At 43.4% G+C, this 26,656-nt stretch overlaps 1 long non-coding RNA gene across 1 annotated transcript in view; it reads right to left on the reverse strand.

The window, feature by feature from the left end:
* Window positions 1-1,613: 1,613 nt before the first annotated feature.
* Window positions 1,614-26,656, reverse strand: part of LOC146855191 (uncharacterized) — a 240,125-nt gene continuing 215,082 nt past the window's right edge. The window contains exon 5 of the long non-coding RNA XR_014981285.1: window positions 1,614-5,489. This is a non-coding gene — a long non-coding RNA (uncharacterized LOC146855191). The remainder of the gene's footprint in view (window positions 5,490-26,656) is intronic.

The following is a 26,656-nucleotide window of genomic DNA, read 5'->3' on the forward strand; positions in this document are numbered from 1 at the left end:
CAGAAGTCCTAAAACTATTAAACACTGTGGAATATGATCCCACGGAGGACTTCTTGGTAGGACTGGATGTAGAGTCCTTATATACTAACATACCTCAGATGGAAACATTAAGGGTTGTTGAAGACATTCTGTACACTTTAGACTGGGAGTAAACCACACCCAGGCCGTTTATACTACATTTGGCTGAGATAGCCCTGACTAAAAATGTCTTTGAATTTCAAGGGACCTACTACCTCCAGACCCACGGGACCTCCATGGGAAGTGTTTTTGCTCCCAGCCTGGCGGGCTGTATATGTCGGCCTTTGAGGACCAATACATCTTCTCCCATGGGGGTCCTTGGTCTAACCATATTAAAGTCTGGAGGCGTTTTATCGATGATGTCCTCTTGATATGGAAGGGCAATAGGGAGTCTCTTGAGGACTTCTTAACGTGGTTGAATAGTAGGAACCCCTTGCTTCTCTTCACGTCCACTATATCGAAGGATTGTTTACCTTTTCTAGATTTGACTATCTTTTGTGAGGACGGCCGCCTACATACTAGAATGTTTCATAAGCCCACAGACAGAAACAGCCTATTGTCTTTTAAAAGTTTTCACCCCAAGTCTCTCAGGGAAAATCTCCCCGTAGGACAGTTTCTGCGACTTCGACGTAATTGTTCGAATCGCACAGATTTTAAATCGGACTTTGGAGAAGAAACTCCTGCAAAGAGATTACCCTGTGAGGGTAGTATGAAGGGCGAAGAAGAGAGCGTCCAATTGCCATCGGGAGGTGCTTCTTGAACCTAGTGAGAAAATACCAACTGAAAGAACTGTCTGTGTGACAACTTTCAACACAGCCTCTAATGACATTCAGAGAATCATCTTACACAATTGGCGGATTTTAAACTCCAGGGAACTCGCCTTTGTGAAACCTTTGTTCTCATTCAGGAGGAGTCAGAATATCAAAGATATTTTGGTCCATACTAGACCTAGAATGAATAGAAATAGGCTAAATGAGACAGCTGGCGAGAATCGGATTGGTTTTCTTCCCCCAATTTCAGAACACACAAGATGCGGTATGTGTGATGTTTGCCATCTCACAGCTAATACTAAGAACATTGATGTAGGGCTACTTTACCCCTGGGAACAGCGGAATCATACAAACTGTAATTCCACCTATGTAATTTATCTGCTGAAATGTCCCTGTGATCTTTTATATCTTGGCATGACGACAAGACGAGTCAAGACAAGGATTATGGAGCATAGGTCAACCTTTAGATGCCAACGTACAATTAGCAGATTGACTAACCACTTTAAAGAAAAGAAACACTTGGCTGAGGACTTTTTTTGGACAGTGCTTGACAAACCTAAAATCAATCTGAACAGCGGTAATCCAGAAAGAGCCCTCTTTCTATGTGAACAGAAGTGGATCTATAGAGTTGGAAGCTCTACCAGGGGATTAAATCACACTATTCCCTGTGTTCCTTGTGTTGGTTCTGCTTCTCCTGTAATCCTTGAGGATTGTAATATGAATATCATTTTCAATTTTTGATCATATTAGGGTCCTCTCTGTTCCTTTCCTCACCTCACAGCGGGTCTACCTATGCCCCTACTCAGTTCGAGCAGTAGTACGATTATCCAATGATTGTTTTGTCCCACAGAGTCTCCACCGCCAGTTTTTGATGCATCCATTGATTGTATGGGCATTGAAAAAGAAAAATCTTAGATTATTGCTTGGTTCTTTATATGACCAGTGTCCGCCTCCACCGGAGGTTATTTTATAATATCTCCTAATTATTTGATAAAATACATTAAGTTTTCTATATTTTATTTATGCATATTAGATAATGTGCACTTTACATATGCATGACTGAGATCGGGAGACTTGGGATCTCGAACCGGGTCTTTCAAACTTAACGCGAAGGAAAGAGTAACTACACTCACCGTACGCGTTCTAGTTGTCCCGGAATTACGACGCCTCTGCTGTATTGCGTGAGACAAAGTCGCGTAATGGGCGTGGCTTACTTGCTCTCAAGAGGACCGAGGAAACGCCGGTTCAGTATTCTACGCGGCGGTGCAGGAGAAACAGACTCTGTGGTGGACAGCTGGCCTAGAAAGCAGTAAGCGGGACAGGGACATCCAACAGATAAGCATGACATTTAACGCTAGACGAGGAATACTCATTTATTTGGGGATCGTTAAAATCTTTACGGGACATTTTCCTCACGTAATACAGGCACCCCCTTGAAATCCCTTTGGGAACCGAATTCTATAAAAATATAGGTGGCGACATTGGATTTTGTCTGTAATATCGCTGCATTAAGTGTATATTTACACTTGCTGGGTTATACTAACCTGGGTAACAACTTCTATTCTCCCTGGTACGAGAGAGAGTTAGCTTTTGGTATAGACCATCACGGGCATTTCGTATTTTTTTAATATACAAGACATTGCCGTATTGTGCTAGCTAAATGGTAGCTCTTTCAGTGTTGATATTATTAATATATATATTTTTTTCAATTCTATCTTTGAAAACCTTGACCTCAACATTATCTTCTTACAGAGAGTGCGTGTGGACGGCTGTCCTCACTCCCCCGCCATTTCGAGTTTACTAAATTCAATAAACTCGGTAAGTTGGATGTAGGTTACGATATGGGTGTTTGTTGGTGTCTCCTGAGCAATTATTTCTTCTGTAATTTTATGTTTTCTGACTACACTCCCTGATCGGTATATCAACTATCGGGGTGTCAAAGCTAGTAGCTATATTGATATTGTGACGGCAAGCAACCACCTTTATTCCCACACAAGGGGAGGCATGAGTATGCTGCTGTGAAGACTGTGTGTGTTTTTCGTGTTGGGGAATATCCACCAATTTTATGTTTAGTTTATTTATTTTATATTTCCTTTAATCACTGTAGGTTCCTCTCCAAAGGCGAGAGACCTTACTTGAAAAGGTTCTTTTCTTCTTTACCAAGTTTGGAATAAGACGGATCCACACCCAGGAGTCTATGTGGTGAGAAGTCCTGAGGAAAGCCGGGTGATTATCCAGAGCTGGCTGAAACATGTCGACATTTATGCAGAGTGGGGGCGTTGGAATCTCATTATAAGCTTTCCAACTTACCACCCACGTTTTCTTGGTTTTAATCCGTTCTGGGCACCTTTTATTAAAAACTTTGATAAGGATTTCCCGGGATCGGTTTTATATCACTGACCATTACTGGTTCTGCACCTTTATCTTACCCTTGGTTTCACTTATATTGTGTGTTGTATTGTCTTCCCCTACCTTATTGCTCCACCTCCAGCGTTTGGCTGGCGCGGAGGTGTAGTAGCATCCCTATGATGAAGCATGACACAGCTTGCTGTGTGTGAGGGCAGTTTTACAAAATTGATGGATTTTCCACCCCCTTCCCTTCCACACACCAATGGTTCTTCACGTAATTTCGCTTTAACCCTCTTCTTTTTGTGATATTGAGTTAACAAGCGGGAGGTCGAAGAGGGTTTTTCCTCTCACCCCCTGTTCTTCGTGTATTTTGAGGTTGATTTTCCACTCTTGTGCTTGTCAACTTGATATTGACAATTCAGAACGAGGAAAATCTCGCTGGGAGGTGGATTTTCCTCGCTCGCCGACTTGACGTTGAGCAACACGAGCGAGGGGAAAAACTCTGCTCCGCTATGCAGAGCGGAGTTTTTCAGAACTCCGCGAGCTCCGCGTAATGTGGAGTGTGGAAAACTCTGCAAGTGGAGTGGAGTTTACCACCCAGACTTAGTGTGCTGGCATATGACAGTATATATGTTGACCTTGGCTTTAATGATAATGGTTTGTTGGTGTATCACATAGCATGTGTTGGAGTATGATGGTGGCTGTTTTGACATATGGTGTGATCATTGGCCTGCTGCATTGTACAGCTTTTAAAAGAGTGTGTCAGGATCACCAGCCACACTCATTGTGCTCTGTTTTCAATTGGGTATAGGGTGAAGGCATAAGGCAGGAGACATGTGATAGGTTGCCCACTCATGCATGGACCACTGCATTGTGCATGGCATGGAGAAGCAGGTCTGGGGTCCCTATCATCTATCCCTGCACTCAAATAAGAAGAGAGCACAGGGGTAGATAGCAGATCTCCCACTCAGCCAATATTCAATGTCTTCCTTGCCTATGGGAAGGGGTGAGCTAAAGGGACAATTTCTCCCTGTTGTCCTTTAGCAAGGTGAAGGAGAATACAGCAACATGCCCCCTTGCCCTTGAACATATTGAGGCTGAAAGGGTAAATGTACCCCCTGTCTCATGGGCAAAGTAAAAGGGGTATGTAAACCTCTTGCTCCATTGTCCATAGGCTAGGTGGAGGGGTGGAGTAATTCCACCCTCCCCTGTGAGGGAGTTATTATTAACCCCATTCTGACTTATATATGGCAGGGGTGAGTCAGAGACCCTCATCAGGGTACCTTCAATATTGCCTTCACACCCTTGGTCAAAGCAAGAGGGCATGGCAGAATTGTCTCCTCCCCTTCACTTCACGTATGTAAGGTTAGGGATATTGCAAGTAAACTCTACCCAAGTTTGAGAAAGAGGGGTCTTCTGTGTTTCATCCCACTGTCCTGGCCAGGGTAGGGGAGCAAGGGACAAAGTCCTTTTTATTTTGCCTCTTCTCAAGCTGTCAAATATGCTCGGTAGAGATATTTTAAAATTATGCCTCATCAGGCATTCTGCCGTGATACTTGCCTTTTCCGTTTTTGTGTTTTTTGTTGTCATCCAAATGTGTGAGAACATTAGGAGGAAAAAACCTGGGATGATGCAGTGCACATGCTCATAGTGTTGGGCAAATGCCCCGTGTCCACAATCAATGATTTTGTGAACAATTTTTAAAAAGTACATACTTTGACATGCGCACTGGATCAATCAATCAATCAGAACCTATAAAGTGCAGCCAATTACTCTAGAGGGCATCCAGGTGCTGAGAACCCTACTGCTGGTGGGGGTTAGTTGAACAGTAAGGTCTTGAGTCCTTTCCTGAATTCCAGCAGAGAGGATGAGGTTCAGAGGTAGAGGGGATGTTGCTATTGCTTCGGTGGATGCGGGGGGGTGAGCGAGGGAGAGGTTGGCTGAACGCAGTTGTCTGGAAGGATGGTGGAAGTTCAGGCTGCAGTTGATATATGCTGGCGTTCATTGCAAAGGGCTTTGTAGGTGTGGATTAGCATCTTGAATTGGCATCTCTTTTTATTGAGGAGTTCTTGAGGTGGGGCTTCTTCAGGTTAGGGGTTGATGAGGGTCTGCTTGGGAAGGTTAAGGATAAGTCTGGCGGCTGAATTCCGTATGATCTGTAGTCTTTTCAGGAGGTGCAGGATGATTCCTACATAGAGTGCATTGCTGTAGTCCACCTGGCTGATGGCTTGGGCTTGAGGGATGGTTTGTCTGGTGATGACAGTGAGCCATTTGAAGATCTTACACAACATGCGAAGAGTGAGGACGCAGGCAGAGGAGACAGCGTCTATCCGGCTTTTCATGGCGAGCTAGCTGTCCAGGAAGAAAGAAATTATTTAGACAAGAAAGCATTAAAATACTTTTGAGTAATTATTGATAATGAACCGGGTCATATATATACTTTTGTACGAAAATATCATCCCTTACAAAGGGAGAAGAGTATGGAACAAAGTAGGTTGAAGTAAGAATCATTAACCATCGATATAAGTTCAGATGTGAGTTCTGGTGCTGCCATGGAAACAGATGGCGAGTCCTCAATGAATATCATCAATAAAACACAGGGCAAACTTTTAGCAGAATTTCGGCTGCAAAGCCTGGGAGGAAATTTAGAATAGAAAGAAACAATGGGTAAAAAGAGGAAAAGACAAAGATACAGGGTGAAACATTGAGGGGTCAATTCAAATGAAATGGGCAAAGGCAAAAAAGTGAGATAGACAGGTACAAGAGGAAAGCGGGATTGGCAGCCTGTTGGATCAAAATCTAGTAATAAATTTAACTGACGAGCAATTAAGTACAGAGTAGCTGCAATTGCTTGTGTATATATATAGCCCAGAGAATTTATTAAATTATGCAAATATGGATTGATGTTTTCAAATATATTTATTAAGTTAAACTTATGTGAGCTTTAGCATTTTGTAGGAATACAGGAGACAGTAAGTAGAACACAAATCATGGAATTTCAAACCATGTCCTGATAATCTTGGTATTTTGAGCTGTTTATCCTCCAAAAAAGAAAAATGACTAGGCATATTTTAATAATTGCTGGGGTTAGCATGATGGAGGATAATATCAGATCTCTTGGGCTTTCACAGGTGACAACACTCAAACAAATTTTAAACCTGTTTCCATATCCATATATAGGTACTCTATCCACTATTCCATTTATACATACTGTAATTAGATGGTTTCAGGTCATGGTAAATTAAATAGTAAAAAGAGAATACACAATAGGGCACAAATGAAAATACTTAATAATACAGTTAAACATTTCAAAATGGATGGGTCCTCATAGAGAAACCTGCGGGCAAGGGAGGCAATATGGTATTTTGGCTGAAACATCCATGGCAGCTATTTAAAATGCTTAAATCTCTAAAATATCTGAACAGATATACACCAAATCAACAAAAAGCATACTTTCTGAGTAAACTTCTAGTTTCATGCCAAGTTTGGTGTAAATATGTTCATTGGTTTGGTCTATAGGAGCATAATATGTTTCCAATCAGACCTAAAATGAGTACACAAAACATGTTTGTCCCCTTAACTTTATTTTCAATGCATGTGTTTGTTCAAAAATTGGCCTGCTGGACCTTACCTAACTATACCAGGCCATTGCAAATGATCCACAGGGTCAAAGGTTACAGAAAAATAAAAAAAAATCCTTTTAAATAGATGATGTGGATTAACCATAACTGCACTGTGGTGACTGTCATTGTGTAATATATAACATGTATGAAGATGTGCAGAGTGTAATATGCTCTTCATTAAATTACCATTAAAGAGAGTGGGAATGGGCCACCATGACTCAGAAGCCACAAGTGGTTCATGATGCCCCTCCCCTCTCTCAATAATGGTAATATTTAGCATACTACACTCTGTACCTCTGCATATATGGTTTATGCATTGTCATTTTTCATGCAGATTTGTTTTATCAAGAGGTGTTTATCCTGTGATTATTAGGTTATTTGTTCCACGGTGTAATTTTGTATACGGATAACTTCCTTATCTTCAGAAGACTACTCAAGAGTTGGCTCTTCCCCACATAACTACCATACTCAAACATAAATATACAACATATCCCTTTGTATAAAAGCATTTATTTGGATGATAGGTGTGCGCCTACATATGTGTATTACTTTGTATAAATGTATATAATAATTATGTTTATAAATCAATGGATATTCAGTAGTTCTGCTTAAACAATTTACACATTACTTACGGTTCTATTATTCTCTGTTTAACATGTATATAGGTGACTGCATAAATAAGTAAACCTTTATCATAACTTTTAATCAACAATTGCTTCATTATTGAATTACAACATAAATATATATATATATATTCACTGAAAAAAACATAAGTTTCAGGGACATTATAGTTAGTTGGACATTTGACTCATATAAAACCAGAGAAATTCGCCTGTTATAGTTAGTTGAGCTAACTATAACTCACGCGCCCGCAATGCACTCGTGATGACGTCACATATTACATCACTCATGACATGGTCAGTGACATCACTGATGACATCACTGATGACATCTCAAATGACATCACTGATAACATCACTGATGACATCATCCAGTGAATGTGTGTTTCCGTAAAGTTTAAATATTTTTCATATATATCCATGCCAAGGTGTTTTGAAGAAAGAGTGAATTTGCAAGTCCCTGAATGGATTATTTAGTAGGTGCGTGACTCACTGTATAAGTGAGTGATTGAACATGTGTTACTGAATGTATGGGTTAGTGACTAAACTGTGTGAAAGTCTGTATTAGTGCTTTAGTTGGTGTATAAGCGGCTTCATGGGTTGGTGAGTAGTTACATGAGTGTCTATATGGGTTACTGATTTGTTGTCTGACTATCTGTATGGGTGCCTGAGTGTCTGGGTAGGTGCGGGGGGTGTGACTGTGCATACATATCTGAGTGGGTGATTCATTGGTTGTATGGATTAAAAAGTGCATCTGGGAAGGGCTGTATGGGTGAGGTAGTGTGTGTATGGGTGAGTTGGTAAGTGAATGAATGTCTCACTGGTATATGAGTGAGTAACTACATATGTTTTAAGGCAATATATGTGAGTGTTGGAGTATATAAATGACTATACGTGAGAGTAAGTTATTTGAAGAGTGGGTGTATAAAAGAGTGTCTGCTTCTATCAGTGATTGTATAAGACAGTAAGTATGTGTTAGTATCTGCATAAATAAGTGATGTGGTGTGTGTATAAATAACACAGTTGGTGTGTATAACTGTATACATGAGTAAATGCCTATGTGATTGATTCTTTGTATGACTGACTAGGTGTGTGAGTAACTCTATGGATGAGTGGCGGACTTTCACTGTATGTATAGGTGTATGAGTACATATTATAGTACTGTATTGATGAGTAACTGCATGTATAAGTGAGTGGATGTGAGTGTAGACCTTGGAAATAGTGGGTGGTATGTAGTATCTGGCATTGTTGTGTGTATGGTTTCAAAAATAGTAGTCTGTATTTTAGAGTGCATGTATCAAAGTTTATATTAGGCCATCAGTATTGCATCAGATTATCACGTGGATGATGTCATCAGTGATGTCATCAGTGATGTCATTTGAGATGTCATCAGTGATGTCATCAGTGATGTCACTGACCATGTCATGAGTAATGTAATATGTGACGTCATCACCAGTGCATTGCGGGAGCGCGAGTAATAGTTAGCTCAACTAACTATAACAGGCGAATTTCTCTGGTTTTATATGAGTCAAATGTTCAACTAACTATAACTTCCCTGAAACCCATGGTTTTTTCAGTGAAATTCTAAGGTTTTTTTAAATGCTAATTCCTAACTATAACGTCTGTAAAACCTTTTTCAGTGAATTTCAAAGGTTTTTAAAATATTAATTTCATATTTTAATATTTTTAAAACCTATCTATATTTTTGTAATATTTTGCAACTCTATTATCCTTTTTTCTTTTAATTTGAAAAATTATGTAATTTTTTATATCTTCCCAAAAAAGTATATATATGTATTTTTTTTTTTAGAAAACTAAACTCCCGTACCAGTAGTGTACCAAGCTCCATCACCACGCGAATCCTATCCGCGATATTGTCCCGCCTAACTTCAAATATGTATGTGAGGTCGTGCCAGCTCCTAGTTTGGTATGCGACGGCTGCGCGGTACCAATACGCGTGTTATGTCATCTACATATAGGGTCGCGCCGGCTGCACGTTCCGTATCCGATGAGTGCACGCTGCCAGGCCCTGTGTTACGTCATAGACGTATGGTATCGCGCCAGGTACACCATTTCCTCATTTATTTTTTTATGTCTCAACTATATCTAAATAAGTTTAAAGTGTATATGAGAACAAGCGATAATCTAAAATATTTTCCACATTTATATATTTCTAACTTATATTATGGTAAATATATTTTCTCAAAATCGCGTCTGGTGCGGCCTCCTTGCGCGCTCGGTGCGCGCTTGCCATGTGACCTTAAAAAAAGCTTTTGATTGGTTCAGAACGTTTCCCATTGTAACAGTTGGAGGACCCCACCCATTTTAGTCATTTTCTCTACACCATTTGATGAGAGACACCTCTTCTGATTGCAAAGCTTTTTTGAAAACTTTTGTACACATATCTTATAGTACACACAACATGCAACGATCATCTTGATCAATAATCATGCTATGTACAGTAGCCTTCCACGTGTGATACCCATGCATTTGAAATGTTACATCAAAAAACAAATGTGTGTTACACGATGCCCCTGGTGTGTGTGTGCGCGCATAAGTGTGCTGCCTTTCGGCCTGGGTATTGGTGGCTTGAAGGGGTATCATCAGCCACGGGCAGAGTGCACATCCTAGATCACATGTGACAAACAGTAAAGAGTAATGTGTAGATTTGTGCTGGAATATGCTCTATTGTCAGGCTTTACCAGTATAGTAGTGTGTCATATGTGAGATTTTCAGATTCACATTTGACATGCATTGCTTAACTGTAATGAGCTTTGTCACTGTGTATGACGTAGCCTCACTGCTGATCCTCCCTCCATCCAAGCACATTCACATGTGTGCGCTTCGCGATAGCAACACTTTCAATAATACCGCACACCATTGACATGCACATCTGCACATATTCACAAGCTTGACAATGACATGTGATGTTGTCCATTCAATGTTTACGGACAGCATCTCATTAGCGATAGTTGCCGCCCTCCTGATACATGCTACATTAATGTAAATTGCAGATTGTGCGATGTCAAAACTGCAACAGGGACACACACATAAGTACACTTCCTGCCCAGACAGGAACTGAACAATCGCCAGGTCCCCGGAATAATTATTCACACCTCTATGCTGGCCTGGTGTACGCAAGCACAGCCCACTTTGCATACATATAAATAGGATAACGACGACGCCACATGTCCCAGTTCTTCCACACTGCTTCAGGTGATATGGCCGCATCCACCTCGCATATCACAATGCGCAACAAAAAAAGGTATCCATGAGGTGTACATCATCCTGGCCATCAAAACACCATCTGAGTTGTGAACCCTGCTGGATGTCGTGTTTGGACACAAACTAATGACAGAAGGTGAGCAGTGGGGCTTGCGTGCACAGGGGCTGCAATTGAGCGCGGTGCGGCAGAAGGGATGGGGTGCATCAGCCTGGGTGCACAGGTGCAAACAAGCGATGTTGCTGTGCGTAATGATATGATCTCTGACCTCATTCAGTCACATCTCTATCTCTCATTTTAAGGACCTGCTGGACCGTACTGTAGGCCTGGGCCAGCGGGCAGCGCTGCCCTACAGACACATGGCATTGGCTTTTGGGCACTGTAGTGAGATGATTACTAAGTGTACATGCACACAGACTTGCCCAACTGCATTGCACGTACACATTATCCTTCTAGCATGCGCTCTGTTCCTTTGTATGTGAACGTTGGCATAATATATTATTATTTACCCTTGTGTATTCTTGTGCACTCCTCTTTGAACCACGATTACCACTAACAGTTGGTAGATCGTACTTCAAGAAGGAAGGATGCACTCAACTGGTGTTCTCTCTTAAGCTTGAAATAAACCTTCATTTACCTTAAGACGTTTCCACCATTATATTATTTCTCCCTTTTCAGACACTGAGTTAGTGGCACCTTAATCGGCGGAGCGGATGCTCAGCCCGTGATGAGGCCCTGGGCATTCTGACGCCTTCCATCATGGTATCAAGACACCGTCCCGACCGGAGACCTGCTGTGCCACCCTAAGAGCGGCACCCCAGAGTTGGGGCTCGCACCGGCATGTCGTTGGACACACCGGTTGTGGAAGGTGAGCAGTGCAGCCTCGGTGCGCAGGAGCTGCAATTGAGCACAGTGCGGGGGAAGGGCTGGGGTGCAGCAGCCTGGGTGCACAGGTGCAGACAAGCGATGTTGCTATAGATAATTATATAATCTCTGGCCTCATTCATATCTCTGTTTCATTTGAAAGACTTGCTGGATCGCACTCTTTCTTGCGGACCCCAGCATCCCAGACACATGGGTGACCGGAGCTGAACAGTGAGGGCTGGGTGCAGTAGGCTGATGCTCTGTCTCCTCCTCCCTCTGTTCTTTTGACTCTCCCTCCCCTTCTCCCTTCCACCCACTCCCTTTCTGTCCCATTCTCACTTTCTTGCTTTCATTCTGACTACCTTTCTTTTTAGGTGTCGCCTACGCAGTGCGCATGCACTGTATAGGAGACCTTTACTCGTCGTGCAGCTCTTTTTACAAAGCACATACTCGTGCTTGTGGGGGCATACGGCTTGCGGGAGTGCACAGCCACGCGCCACAAGCACGAGTATGTGCTTTGAAAAAGAGCAGGATGCGCGATCACGCACCCACTCATCGCCAGCGCACTCACTCAAGTGCCTCTGAGCACCCCTCGCGTGCTTTTTTAAATTTTATTTTAGCGCGCGTGCTCGCACACAACTCCCGGGCTTGTTATTTCATTGTATTTATTTTGACGTTTCTAGAGCACTTAAGTGGCGCCTTACGAGAACTTCATGGTGCGTGCGCGTATTGCCTCTTATCTGATGCCAGCTCATGAGCACGGCTTAAGGCTGCCTCTGGTCTCATGCGGTGAGCCAATGGTGTTGAGTTTTAGGGATAGAACCTCATACTGTGACCGGGAGCCAGTGTCACTGGGCAGGGTGCCTTGGGTCAAAGGGCAAGGAGCCTTTAGTCTTGTGCAGAGGGCGCTTGCTTGAAACGTATAGTGCGCAGGGCTTTAAGTTGGCCGGGTCCCTCCTGGTCATAGACCTGCCAGTAATTTACAAGCATTTGCAATGCAATAGGTCTCGCATTTACGCGAGTTTGAGCTATTGACAATGCAAATAACAATGCCTTTTATTTTTGTTTTCATTTTTAAAACATCAATAGAAGGCATTATCATTTACAATGCTAATAGCTTAAACTCGCGTTAATGCGAGACCTATTGCATTGCAAATGTTTGTTCTCTTGGACATGGCACACATACTTATGTTTCTTTTTTCTCTTGCAGGTTTTGTACGCTGCTTCCTGAGGAGTCCCACCCACTTCTTTCATGTTTTACTGTTGTTCGAATAAAGTTACGTCTCCATTTATTTGTGTTGTTTTAATAAAAGTTTTTTTTGTTACCAATAAATAAGTGAGTGTATAGGTCTTCTTTTTCTGACAACACTTGTCTGTAGTTTATTGTGAAAATCGGCGGTTGATAGTAGGTTATGAGGGAAAACATTTTCAATTTTGCGGTGCACCTACCAAATATAAACCAACAGACTATTACATAAATGAAGCCTGGGTAATTCTACAACTGCAAGGGTTCTATGAGTGTATCAATTTTAAACACCATGAGTACTGCCCGTGTGATTTCAGAACCAATAAGGCACTGCCTAGGGCCACCGAGGCTTCGAGGACTGGCAAGGCCCACCCTGCATATTTAGGTAAAGCTCCAGAGGTTGTCGATCCCCGGTCTTGAGTTGGCCTCGAAGCCCCCCGAACAATTCATAAACAATACCCGGGGAGGTGTCAATCCCCTAGTCTGCGAAAAGTCTCTGTGTCCTCCCGTGCCTAATTTACATGTGAGATTAAGGTCCCCAGTGCTGCAGAGACCCCGCAATATAATAATAGGATTGGCCCCGGAACATTAACCGCCAGTGGGCTCATTTAAATGAGCGGGTGAGACCCCGCTTAATTTTTTTTCTCCATTTTTACCATCCGGATCCGCTTTATTGAAGCGATACGAGGTTTTCCTCCTCTCGCTTCAATGAGGCAAACAAGAATTTACTATCACAGGGTGGAAGCAATGCTCCCGCCCTGTAATAGCAAACATAAATGTCCTGCGGATGCACACCCCGGGACATTGTATGACCTGCGCCTGGGAGGTGGCGCTCCGTAGGGCCTTGATGCATTGGTTAATGCATAACTACAAAATTTGTTTAAACGCATACTAACACTACTTGCACACGTGTAGTACAGCAACCAGACTGTATTGAAGAGGCAGAGGAAGCCCAAAATCAAAAAATATAAATCGCACCAGAGGTAGGATCACATAGTTCGATCAGCCGACGACCCTGGTATAAGTAGAAAGAGCTTCACCAAGAAAACTGGTCTTCAGCAGAACGCAAGCAAGCTCAAGATCTTGGTGAGTGCTGCCTTCTTTTTACCTTCTCCCGCTCGTCGCCAAATTTATGTAGTGAAGAGGAAGTCAGCAGTGGATCCAAGTAGATTTATTGCAGGAAAAGAAGACAGCTTAAACAGCCACCAACAGGACCAGACAGCAAGGCAACCGTCTCCTCCAGCACCGTGTACACACTCCCCAAGATTCTTCTCATGACAGCCCTACATTCTAACATTAGATACTTACATTCTAGTAGCATTACATACTAACATTCTACTATGACTTATATTGGAATACTACACAGAGCACATGACTTTACAGCAATGAGCTCATGGTTTCATCCACGAGTCTTGAGTAGGTAGTGGTGAGTAGTTTGCTTCCCACTCCCTGTATTGTATAAATGCAAACTAACACTACGTCCACAGGTATGCTACAGCGCCCATAGCACATCACTTTGCAGCAATGAGCTCACAGTTAAATCCCCGAGTCTTTACACCGGTAGGCGTGAATACTTCGCTTCCCACTTCCGGTATAGCATAAACGCACGGTAGAGGTCAGTAATTTGCTTCCCACTCCCTGTATGGTATAAACGCCTACTAACACTACTTCGACAGGTATGCTACAAACACCAGAGCACATCACTTTAAGCAATGACCTCACGGTTTAGGCTCTCGGTTTCATACCCGAGTGTAGCAGCATCTCATCTCAGCACCATGTCACTCTGAGCAACACAGCACTTTCAGTCCGGTAGGAGTGACTATTTCACTTCGCACTCCCCCCACAGAGTTTACAGTGCTCCTATCCTCCTATTTCCTACTCTTTTGGCCCTTTTTCCACCTTACTCGTTTCAACGGAATCACAAAATGGCTGCCAACACTTCCTAGTTGCAACCGCTCGCACTGCTCGCAGCCAATAAGCAGCAAGCTCGTGCTCGTAACGCCTCAGCCAATCAGATGGCAGAATTCCCAAATATCGATATCTGTAAATTTCAATATTTCTCCAGACCTGTTTAGGACCCCCCTTTTTTCTGGACCCCCCCTTGACGAATCACCCCCAAACTTTCAACATAGGTTAGTTAGTTTGGAAAATTTCATGAAGATTCATCAAACGACGACAAAGTTATAAGCAAAACAAAAAATGCTCTTCCAATGGAAACTTGGTCCTAACTATAACTACCTACTAGCGACCGCCAGTAGGTAATACATATATATATATGCTTCCACAATGACCATCTCCTTTCAGACAATCGAGCCGCACTCTACTACTCGGCTCCGAAAAAACACTGTTGCACAAAGTCCAGGTGCTAATAATTATTTATTTTATATATTCTATTTTTTGTTTCATAGCAACACCTCACATGGAACGCCTGCATGTTTGAACTCACGCTTTCAACCGGGATATATATATATATCTCTCTATATATAGATATATATGTATATGTGTATATTACCTACTGGCGGTCGCCAGTAGGTAGTTATAGTTAGGACCCCTTTTCCATAGGAAATCCGCAACATTCTATTTTGAATAACTTTGGCGCCGGTCGACGAATCCTCGCGAATTTCTCAAAATAGGTGGGGCGCTACGCTCCGCTCCTACCCTGAAAGTCTCGGGGGGATTCGTCAAGCGGGGGCTGAGATAAAAGGGGGGTCCCAAAACGCGTTTTTCCCATGCATTTTTCCATAGGACCTTTAGACAGGGCTACAGCCCGAACGGCTGAACAGAATTACTAGAAATTTGGCAGAGAGGTAGTCCTCAGGTCAAGGAAGTGCCTTTTGTAGGTTTGGTGTAAATCTGTTCAGTAGATTCTGAGAAAATAGCCTTTAAATCAATATATATATCTGAGCCAGCTTACGGTATGCTTACCGTAAGCTTACCGTACACGAACGGTGGCGTGCGCGAGCGCGATTCTGATTGGATGTTACATCTAAGTAAACATTCGAATCGGTCGAAACCAGGAAGCGGCGGCCGCCATTTTCTCTCTCGCACTCTGAGGGGGGGGCTGTAAATAAAGGCAAAAAACATATAAAGGGGCTGTTTAGACAGCGCCCATGCACATAGCCATGTTAGTTGAGTCCTCAAAGGCGCTTACGCTAAAAATTTTAATTAAAAAAAAAAAACTCTCTGTGCATGGCATATTATTGTCATCACTTACAAATTAAATTTAACAGATTACCTATCACAAGGAAGCGCATAATATGTCCTCCATGTGTGCACGGTGCGTAACGTGGGCACGCGGTGCGCGTAGCGCACTGTGTGCCCACCTTGCGTGTACGGCACTAACTGCGTAAAGTGGGCGCGCGGTGCACGGAACGAACTGCGTTAAGTGGGCGTGCACGCCACGAATGGCGTAAAGTAACTTAGCATTTAAAAAACCGTACAAATTCACTGAAAAAACCATAGGTTTCACACACGTTATAGTTAGGAATTAGCATTTAAAAAACCTTGCAAATTCACTGAAAAAACCATAGGTTTCAGACATGTTATAGTTAGCGGAAATTTTACTGATAAAAAACCAATGAAATTCCCCCGTTATAGTTAGTGCAGGCAACTATAACTCACGCGACCGCAATCTTCTGCTGATGACATATGTGTCTTTATGAAAAAAAAATATTTCTAATATATGTATAGCTAAAAATTTATGGAAGAAGACATGGGCAAATAAGTGTCTAAATACAGTATTAGCATCAGCAGAGGATTGCGGTCGCGTGAGTTATAGTTGCCTGCACTAACTATAACGGGGGAATTTCATTGGTTTTTTATCAGTAAAATTTCCGCTAACTATAACATGTCTGAAACCTATGTTTTTTTTCAGTGAATATATATATATATATATATATATATATATATATATTCACTGAAGAACCCATAGGTTTCAGGGGCGTTATAGTTAGCTGGGCTTTTCACTCGTACAAAACCATTGAAATTCCCCCGTTATAGTTAGTTCAGCTAACTATAACTCGCGTGCCCGCAATGCACTGCTGATGACGTCACATATTACATCACTCATGACATGGTCAGTGACATCACTCATGACATCACTGATGACATCTCAAATGACATCACTGATGACTAGGGGTGGGGCAAATATCGCGAAACGGCACAAAATCTCCACGATCACGCGATATTTCGCGTGATCGCGGAGATTAGTGCTTCCGGTTGGGGATTCATTTTTGTTACAGGAGCATTGTGCCAGAATGATTCCTGCCCTGCATATTTACCAAAGAAGATGCCACCGTTTTGTGCAATACCTCTACTCGAGTACTTTCTACTGGCTAATCAGTAAGTGCTAACTTTGCCACGGCGCCGACGGCCCTGGGGTCCCTCGAGTCAGCTGTCCATCATAGTGGGGGAAAGGGCGGGAAGACGTTGCCTACCGCTGGTGTGTGGGGCGGGGCTTCCATGCAGTTCACATGCCTCTTGTTTATAAAGGGCCTGAGACCGATCAGAGCAGCAGACGAGGAGACAGAACCTCCTGGTGGAATTTCTAAGGTTTTTTAAATGCTAATTCCTAACTATAACGTGCCTGAAACCTATGGTTTTTTTCAGTGAATTTCAAAGGTTTTTTAAATGCTAATTTCTAACTATGCCTACAGATATAGGACATGTGAAGAAAGAAGAAAAAACGCACAGAAAGAAAAAAAAGAAATGCAGAAAGAAGCAACAGAAGTCCTCAAAGACGAAGAAAAGTGCAGGAAGAAGTATAACGTGCAGAAAGAACAAACAGATGAGCAGAAAGAAGCCTTGTTGCAAAATCATCCTGTACCCTCAACTTTTTCAGATGGATACTGGTGGTAACTGAGTCTGACTAACCAGTCCTAGAGCCAGTGCTATGTTAAAAGACACTCAGAATACAGTGAAAACACCTACATACACTAGGGAACACTATGCATTGGGGTCCCCCAGTGATTAGCATGACCTCCTCTGTAAGCCCCTAGTAAATAATAGGGCAGGGGATTAAAACTACCTCTTAAAACGCGCCACAGGGCATGTTTGCACACATCACCTCAGGCCCCGTACCCTCCCTTCCCCACTGTGTAGATACTCCCTATGGCCGTTTTAAGTTGGGAGATTAAGTCCCCTTGAATCCTGAGGGTCCCTAGGGTCCAACTAGACCACTAGGTACCTCCAATAAGCGCCACAGAGCTGCGTTGCAGAGAGATGTAAAAAGGGGCACGGCCTAGACCACCTCTCTGCAACGCAGCGCAGTGGCGCTTACTGGAAGCACCTGGTGGGCTAGTTGGTCCCCAGGGTCCCTCAGGATTGAAGGAGAATTATTTCCCCAACTTAAAACGCGCCACAGGGCGTGTTTGCACACGTTAACTCAGGCCCCGCCCCCTCCCTTCACCACTATGTAAACACGCCCTGTGGCCGTTTTTAGTTGGGAGATTAAGTTCATTTGAATCCTGAGGGTTCCTAGGGTTCAACCAGCCCACTAGGTATCTCCAGTAAGCGCCACAGAGCTGCGTTGCAGAGAGGTGTAAAAAGTGGCACGGCCTGGACCACCTCTCTGCAATGCAGCTCAGTGGCGCTTACTGGAAGCGCCTGGTGGGCTAGTTAGCCCCCAGGGGCCCTCAGGATTGAAGGGGAATTATTTCCCCAACTTAAAACGCGCCATAGGGCGTGTTTGCACACGTCACCTCAGGCCACGTCCCCTCCCTTCCCCACTGTGTAAACACGCCCTGTGGCCATTTTAAGTTGGCAGATTAAGTCCCCTTGAATCCTGAGGGTCCCTAGGGGCAAAATAGCCCACTAGGTACGTCCAGTAAGCGCCATTGCAGAGAGGTGTAAAAAGGGGCACGGCCTGCACCACCTCTCTGCAACGCAGAGCAGTGGCGCTTACTAGAAGCACCTGGTGGGCTAGTTGGCCCCCAGGGTCCCTCAGGATTGAAAGGGAATCATTTCCCCAACTTAAAACGCGCCACAGGGCGTGTTTGCACACGTCACCTCAGGCCCCGTCCCCTGCCTTCACCACTGTGTAAACGCGCCCTGTGGCCGTTCTAAGTTGAGAGATTAAGTCCCCTTGAATCCTAAGTGTCCCTAGGGTCAAACTAGTCCACTAGGTACCTCCAGTAAGCGCCACAGAGCTGCGTTGCATAGAGGTGTAAAAAAGGGGCGTGGCCTCAGAACACCTGTCTGCAATGCAGCTCCCTGGCGCATACTGGAGATACCTGTTGGGCTAGCTGGCCCTCAGGGACCCTCAGTATTGAAGGGGAATTAATTCCCCAACTTACAACTGGCCAGGGGGTGCGTTTGCAGAGTGCTGCAAGGAGGAGGCGTGGCCTCCGGCGCAATGCCGGTCTTTTATTTATTTAATTTTTATTAAGAAAGAGGGCTGTGTGGCCCCCCTTCTTTTTCTAATTTATTGGCCCTGGGGACCCCAGGGCCTGCACCCTAATTTTTTTTGTTGAAAAAAATAAATTTGCAAGGGGGCCGCGTGGCCCCCCTCCCAAGGCCTTAATCGACCCCGGGGACAACAACCCCCGGGTCATGGCCTTTTTTTTTTCTTTAGGAGGGGGGCTGCGTTGCCCCCCTCCTCAGGCCACTTATGGCCCCGGGGACCCCATCCCCCGGGGCCGGCGTTTGTTTTTTATTATTTAAAAAATATATATATTTATAGAAACACCTAGGACATGCTGGACAAACCGTATGTACCTATCACCATGACGATTTGCGTGATATTCATTAAAAGGCGACTATGCATACAATGAATCCACGTGGAATGTATTTACACCGCTAGTGAAGCTCTGACGTGTCTGACGCCCTGCCGTGCCCAATCCCGGCACTCCCACCGGTGGGTACTCTCCAAGTAGACACCCTTGTCCTTTGTTTATACAAACATGGGTAGCTATTGATGGGCACATTTATTACACACGCACACCAAGCCATTCAAAGGGGATTCGACAAAAATTTGACCAAACTATGCAAGAAACCCCCCTCACGGTTAATAAAACACACATCCACCGCCGGATCTGTAATACTTTTTATTTTACTCTCTGGAAAGGAGACGAACCTCACTTGAGAGTCACAGCGTTCTCCTGGCAGAGCCCAATGCTGTGTTACACCCACCAGTGCCCGCCGAGTGCCACACACCTCTGTGTTGTATTCCACCAGCTAGTGCTTATGCTATGACATTCTCTAGCCCATGTGCACTGTAACACCACCCCGTGAATATGTCATGCCACACTTGCCTTTGCACGGGTTATATTGCCCCATCTAACGTGCCTTCCTCGATGCCTATGTTATAACGCACAGCGCTATGCCGTACATATTACAATCCGGGATCCATATCTTTGTCACAGTGCATATGCAACGTTACACTCCCCAGCACATATTTTATATTACAACATTAGAGACTAGTTAGGTTACACAACACTGCCCTGTGCATATTACACTCCAAGGAGCTTATCGCATTGCACGCGCTAGTGCCTGTGCTATCTTGCGCTCTGCAATGAATCTGTCATTGCACACAATGTATAGCATATTATATTTCACGCCCTGGTTCATCTTATATCACACTTTTTGGTGCATAGTTTATACCATATACTATGTCTAGTTTTCATTTATAATCGTGCTCTCAGGACTATGTTCTATATAACACTGCGTTCACCTACCCTTTTCACTGGCATTACATTTTGCGATGGGGGGGGCGGAGGGTCAGGGGGTGTTTCTGCCAAGTGAGCCCGGAGTCACAGTCACAAACGTCCTCTTCTTCCTGAATAAAAGTGAGATTATGCTGCATACTTGTTCATATTTTAAGTAATTCGCACAGACACACATTTTAAAAACAATAAAGTTCCTAATACCCACCTTCTCTGAACAGTTAGCTTGCTGCCACTTCCACCTCCTCCCTATCCTCTGTTGTCTGAATCCATGGACTAGCCTCCTCCCTCATGCCATGCATGGTCTGATGTGCTGCCACTGCCCTCCATTTAGCATGATGTACCAGTCCACTCCTCCTGCCCTCCATTGCCCAATTTTATGGCCCATCATTGACTTCCTGCTTAGCCTATGTGCTTAGCTTGCTGCCCTAATTCTCCTTCCCCATGCCCTCCGATGTCTTTGTGGCTGCCCCTGCTCCATCCTTTTTGCCCACCATGTTCCATGGACCTGCTACTCCTATCTACTCTGAGTGTTCTGTTGAGCTGCCACTCCCCTCCCACCTGGCTAGCATTGTCAGATGACTGTAATATGTCCCTGCCACCTCCACCCTGCCTGTCCACATGCCATGCCCCTATCCCCTTCCTCCTGTCCTCCATGGTCCATTTTACTGCCACACCCTTCTGCCCTCCCTGGTCTGTTGTGCTGCAACTGCTCCTCCTGCCTGCCCCGTGCGGTCTGTTGTGAGGCCCCTTCCCCTGAACTCTCTTGTCTGTGCCCAGGTCCTGACCCTCCCTTCTATCCTATATGGTCCTTTGTGCATGCCCCTGCACCCTCCTTCTTGCCCATCATAGCCATTGTACTGCCACTAACCCTCCTGCTTGCCATGCATGGTCTTCTGTGCTGCTATGGCCCCTCCCACCTTCCCTGTGTGGTCAGCTAGCTGCCCCTGACCCCCTCCCATCTTCCCTCCATGGTCTGTGTGTATGCCATCATAGTCTCACTGTTGCTTTCCATGGTGTGTCTTGTTTCTAGAGCCCATCCTGCCTGACCTCCATGGTCATCCTGCTGCTCCTGCCCTGCCCACTTTCCCCCAGCCCTCTGTTTCCATGTGCAGACCCCTATTCCCTCCCTCCTGGCTTGTCCGTTCCATTGTAATGCCCCTGATCCGTCCCTCCTGCCCTTTATGGTCTGTTATGCTGCAGCTTTTTCTCCTGTCTGTCCATTATGGTCAGCTAGCTACCATTGCCTCTTTCCCCTCTGTTCTCTGTTGTCCATGTGCATGGTCCTGTCCCCTCCCTATTGCTTTCTATGGATTGTTGTGCTGCACTCCCGTCCCGCATGCCCTGTGTGGTGTATTGTGGTGCTGCAAACCCTGATGCCTGCTCTGTAGGGTCAGTTTGGTGCACCTCTCCATGTCCCTCCTGTCCTCTGTTATCCGAGTCCATGTCCCTACCCCAATTCCTCCTGCCTACCATGATCCAATGTACCATATTTGCGAACATTTTGAACTTGGTAAGAGGGAGATTTTGGAAAAAACTGGGGCATTGGTTTTCCCCTTTGAGTTACATTGAAAAAGAGGATATTGTAGACAGGAGACAGATCAAATAAAGCCCATTTGAGCTTAAAACCATTGGACGTTTCCTGTCTGAAACGGGTCTGTTGGCATGTATGGTTGTACTACCACTGCCTATTCCTTCTGCCCACAATGGTCTATTATATTGCCACAGCCTCTCTTGCCAGTCCTGTATTGTTGGTTTGTTGCCCCTGCCCCCTTTCCACTGCCCTCCATAGTCTGTTGTACTGCCACTGCCCTTCCTGCCTGCCCAGTGTGGTCAAATTGTTGCCTCTGCACTCTCCTACCTGCCTTCAATTTTCAGAGTCCGTGCCCTTGGCCTCTGCCTCTCAACAGTATCCCAATGAACAACTAGATTGCTAACATTCAATATTTATTACAAAAGTCTGGAACGCCGGACGTCATCTTGATGTAATCAAAACTGTAATACCTAGAGCATTTCCTTTAGAAATTACATGTATGAGAGGGTCTTATTTGCATCAAAATTATGGTTAGTGCTCTAAAAATCTAAAATGAGGACATATTTTATGAGTTTTCAAATAGCGACAAAGAACTTTTAAATTATTTGTAATCTTTATGTTTTTTTATCCAGTTGACCACTTGATTAAATATTGCACTTAGGGGAGAGGATGTGGTGTTACTTCCAGAGCATCAGACTTTGCAACTGGGAAACAGGTTGGAGTTTCTGCTTCAGCTCAACATTCTGTGATTCTGGTCAAATCACTTAATCTCCCCATGTCTACAACCAAAATGAATTTGATCTTGTGTGATGTAACCAATGCTCATGTAAAGCACTTCAATACCTGACAAGTCTGCACCATATAAAACTGCAAAAACACAACAAATAAGTGTTTTGCACACTTCTGTCATTGGGCTACATGTGGGCTACATCTGGGTGATATTTGTGCTGCATTTGGGCTCTTTTTACTCTGGTGGCCATCTTGGGAGATTTATTTGTTATGAAGTTTCCTAATTTCCTCATTTACTGCAGTCTCCTCAGTAGGAAATGCTTTCAGTTTTTTACTTTGATTCAATCAAGAAGGTATTCAGATATGTCACACATTTGCCATAAATTCTGAATGTTAGCACTCTAGTTGCTCATTAGATCACTGTAGTAAAGCTACTGCTCACCACGGAAGTCTGCTGCTGGTATTAAAAGTGCATGTTTCAGTCTGCATATCAAATTTTTCTAATGAAATAGAAGCGGATTTGAGAAGTCACTCAAAATGTGCCCTAATTTTTCTTTCTTCAGGACTAATCATACTTTCTATGGCAAAATGAACCCCCTCATTTTGTTCCTTTTTAAATTAAATGCTTTAAGAGTTACCACTTTATTCCAATCAAGATTGCTTCAGGTGTGCAATACGTTTGTCATAAGTAGGACTGTTAGAGCTCTAGTTGTTCTTTAGAACACTCTGGGAAGCTGCAGTAGAACACAATGGAATCAACTGACAGTCTCTGCCCTTGTTGGATGTACATGTTTTACTGAGAATGTCAGACTTCATTCTCACATGACTGAGAAAGATAATGTGAATTTACAGAAAATATGCTCTCAGTTTAGCTTGTAGATCACCTTCCAAACCTCAGTGGGAAAAGCATGAGAAAATAGTTTTCTCTCAAACATGATTCATGATATCACAGCAGAAGGCTTTTTCACGTGGTAAAATCACCTTAGAACACACCACAATTCCTAAAATGAGTATGGTACCATCAACAAATGATTTATAATGTAACTAAAGTCTTAAAACCTTCTATTAACTACAATGCTTTTTAATGAGGTGCTATTATGTATATTGGTCCCAAGATGGCTGCCAACACTTCTTGGATGAAGTACTGACAGCCAATCAGATCTCACGATGAGATGTGTGGTTAGGCTCCGCCCAGATATATCTATCTTTTTAACTCTAATTTTCTCAGGAACTACTGAACGGATTTACACCATTTAAGCAAAAGGCACGAGTCTGAACTGAGGACTACCTCTTTGCCAAATTTGGTGTAATTCTGTTTAGCAGTTCGGTCTGTAGCTGCGTCAACAGGTCCTATGGGAAAATGCATGGGGAAAATGCGTTTTGGGACCCCCTTTTTTCTCGGCACCCGCTTGACGAATCACCGTGAAATGTTCAGGATAGGAGCGGACCAGAGCTGGCCAAAAGTTTGGATAATTTTGCAAAGATTCGTCAATCGGCGCCATTGTTATTCCAAATAGAATGTTGCGGATTTCCTATGGAAAATAGGTCCTAACTATAACTACCTACTGGCGACTGCCAGTAGGTAATATATATATATATTCACTGAAAAAACCAAAGGTTTCAGGGGCGTTATAGTTAGCTGGACATTTCCCTCGTACAAAACCCTAGAAATTCCCCTGTTATAGTTAGTTCAGCTAACTATAACTCGTGCCCCCGCAATGCACTGCTGATGACGTCACATATTACATCACTCATGATATGGTCAGTGACATCACTGATGACATCACTGATGACATCTCAAATGACATCACTGATGGCATCATCCAGTAGGTATGTGTTTCTGTACAGTTTTAATACGTTTAATATATATAGGGAAAGGTCTGTTGAAGAATGAGTGGGTGTACATGTGTGTGAATGGATGATTTTGTAGGTGCGTAACTGACTCTTTAAGTGAGTCATTAAATGTATCTTACTGCAGACTAGTGACTAAACTGTGTGAATGTCTGTATGTGTCTGTGTGTAGGTGTATAAGTGGCTGCATGGTTTTGTGAATAGCTATATGAGTGTCTATATGGGTTATTCATTGGTTGTCTGAGTATCTGTATGGGTGCCTGAGTGTTTGTGTGGGTAGGGTGTGTGTGACTCTATGCATAGATGTGTGAGTGGGTGATTCCATGGGTGCATGGTTTTAAGAGTGCATCTGTGATGGACTGTATGGTTGGGTGAGTGTATGTATGGGTGTGTTAGGGATTGAATGTATATCTCAGTGGTGCATGTGTGACTAACTACATATGTGAAAGGCAGTATATATGTGTGTAAGAGTATATAAGTGGGTATATGTGAGAGTGTGTGATCGTGAGAGTGGCTGTATGGATGAGTGTGTGCTTGTATCAATGATTCTATTAGAGCGTAAGAATGTGGTACTATTTTTATGAGTAAGTGAACTTGATTGTGTTTAACTGCATAGGTGAGTAAATTGGACTGTGTTTAATTACTTGCACGACTGACTAGGTGTGTCAGTACCTCAATGGATGATTGGCGGTGTGTGAGTGTCTATATAGGTGTATAAATGCATATGATAGTCTTGTACAGAGTGACTGTAAGTATGAGTGACTGTACAGGTGAGTGAGTGGAGGTGTATGTAGACCTAAGAGTTAATGAGTGGGTATGTAGTTATTGGTATTGGAGTATCTATGATTTTCAAAATGGCCGTCTGAAATTTTGAGTCGGTGTATCAAAGGTTATATTAGGGTGTGAGAAGATGCACTAATTTATCACATGGATGATGTAATCAGTGATGTCATGAGTGATGTCATTTGAGATGTCATCAGTGATGTCATCAGTGATGTCACTGACCATGTCATGAGTGATGTAATATGTGACGTCATCATTAGTGCATTGCGGGGGCGCGAGTTATAGTTGGCTGAACTAACTATAACAGGGGAATTTCTAGGGTTTTGTATGAGGGAAATGTCCAGCTAACTATAACGCCCCTGAAACCTTTGGTTTTTTCAGTGAATTTCTAAGGTTTTTTAAATGCCAATTCTTAACTATAACGCCCCTGAAACCTATGGTTTTTTCAGTGAATTTCAAAGGTTTTTTCAATGCTAATTCCTATCTATAACTTATCTCTGAAGATATCATGAAAAGCATTATTTTTTAAAAGTAGGGTGCACATTAGTTTTGTGGAAAAGCATCTTTGTGATTGGTTAAGAAAAAGCAGTTTCAACGTGGAGTACATATCAAAGGATAACATTTGCTCACATCAACCACACCTGCTACTTGCATTTGAAAGGCACTGTTCGAATTTAAAACAATCGTCAACTTTTAACCTGCACGTGTCGTTAAATATTCAAGAAAATGTTACAAAAAAATATCGTTAAGTTTTAAAAAATTGATGAACTTTTAACCTGCACGTTAAAAGTAGAATGTTCTAGAAAGTGTGCTGATAGAATACGTTGCACTTCTGACTTCTATGTGTTGTTCAATATTAAAAAAACGGTTCATATGGAAAATTGAAAAAGAAACCAATAGAGAAGTTTTGAAACCTAAAAGAATCAAGGAACTATTCTAATGTATTCTTTACATGTATTTATGTGTGCAGCAACAAAATTATAGACACAGCAGCAGTAGGAAGAGGAAGAAGCAGGGAGTGGGGGCAGGGGGGAGATGGGCAGAATGGCACACATGCACAATTAAGTACAACACACATATAGACTAACAATGGCCAATATGAAACACACCAACAAGCAGCACAAGTCACACAACCCGCCAATATCACACCACTGAACGAGCATAGAAGTGAAAACCACGCTGCATTCATACAGGATGTGTACAAAGGCCAGTCGTTGGTGTTGTGGGATGTCTGCGACCGTGGTCATCATGGATTAGATGCCCAGCATGTGGCACATGGTCGAGTTCACTGTGTGTTATGTTGCCAAACCGCTGCACCTCCCTCCCACGAGCCCCCACACTTTTGTACGGTGCGCTGTTGTATCTCGTGCACTCGTACAGCACAC

Source organism: Triturus cristatus, chromosome 4_1, assembly GCF_964204655.1.
Source record: "Triturus cristatus chromosome 4_1, aTriCri1.1, whole genome shotgun sequence".
Lineage (NCBI taxonomy): Eukaryota > Metazoa > Chordata > Amphibia > Caudata > Salamandridae > Triturus > Triturus cristatus.